This window comes from Hipposideros armiger, unplaced genomic scaffold, assembly GCF_001890085.2.
Source record: "Hipposideros armiger isolate ML-2016 unplaced genomic scaffold, ASM189008v1 scaffold_469, whole genome shotgun sequence".
NCBI lineage: Eukaryota > Metazoa > Chordata > Mammalia > Chiroptera > Hipposideridae > Hipposideros > Hipposideros armiger.
In genome coordinates this window covers 1,252,267-1,253,520 of record NW_017731819.1, presented here as the reverse complement: position 1 = coordinate 1,253,520, position 1,254 = coordinate 1,252,267, and the positions used below count along the sequence as shown (strand labels likewise).

Below are 1,254 nucleotides of genomic sequence, written 5' to 3'. Positions count from 1 at the left end.
GCAGCAAGTTTTGTTGCACCATCCCCCATTGTTGCAAACTCCTACCCACCCAGCTGAAGTGACTGCCAATGGATTTAAAGGGCTGGTGTCCTCCTCTCCCCCTTTTCTTTTTTATCTTTTTACCTTTTTGGGAGACAGACATTAAAGACTAGGACATTCGAAGACAACTGCATAGCCTCACAAGTGGTGGGCATGATAGAGAACATAGGAGGGTCACCCATGGGTCAAGTTATCATTGTTGGGGTTATTCTATTTTGCCAGGGGGCTCTACGAGATTGGGATCAGGTCAGCGACTTGTTGGTGGGTGCAATGGTTCTTCTTCAGGGCATGTGGTGTGCTGAGTGCCCTAGGAAAGTCCGGAGTGGATCTCTGTGCAGGCTGTGGGAGTCAACTGCACCCTCCCTTCAGTGTTGCATGTTTTCATCACCTTGAGTAGTTATCCAAAGAAGCCTATGACTTCATATATTCTATTTTCTATAGAACAACTATCCATAGTTAAAGCTCAGGACCCAGGTGTGAAAAATTCAGAACTCATTTTAAAAATCACTGAACTATGGAGAGAACTTCCTGATTCAGAGAAAAAAATATATATGAAGATGCTACAAGGCAGACTGGCAGGCATACAAAAGAGAGATAAACAATTCAAGAATAGCTAACTCCAAGTCAGATGATATCTTTGGAAAAAGAAATCATGCAAAGCGTTTGAAAAAGAAAGCAGTAATAAGAAAGAGAGAGTTACCAATGCTTGGAAAACTGAAAAAACCTTGCTCAGCTTTTAACATTTTTATATCTGAAATCTTTCAGGAAGCTAAGGATGATACATCATAGTTAAAGGTGAAGACTATAAATGAAATAGTCTGAAAAAAATCTCTCTAGTTCTCAAAAGTAAGTATATATATATATTCAATTTGCTGAAGATGATAAAATTTGTTATTACAATTAAATGAAACCTTGGGAAGAACAAATGGTTGAACTTGAACAAAATGATCTTCTCCATCACAAAATAAAGCCCCCAGCAATAAGCACTGAGGGATGTTACATAGAAGATTGCGTTATGCTCATAAAAGATAGATACAAGAAACCAACCAGGTCTCAATACCTGAAGCTGTTGTAAAATTAGAAAGGATAAAGTTGGTTAATGCTTTGTACTTAATTCCTTTTTCTTTAGCCCATGGACTTCCGTCAGTTCAATATAGTTTTGTGTTAGTATCCTGCTTTGGAAAACCAACCAGATAAAAGTTCATTAAAAATTTA

The 1,254-nt window shown here is 38.0% G+C and overlaps 1 pseudogene; it reads left to right on the top strand.

Moving 5' to 3' along the window:
- The first annotated feature begins 229 nt into the window (after positions 1-229).
- On the top strand, positions 230-1,114 carry LOC109395422 (transcription factor A, mitochondrial pseudogene; annotated as a pseudogene).
- Positions 1,115-1,254: the final 140 nt, after the last annotated feature.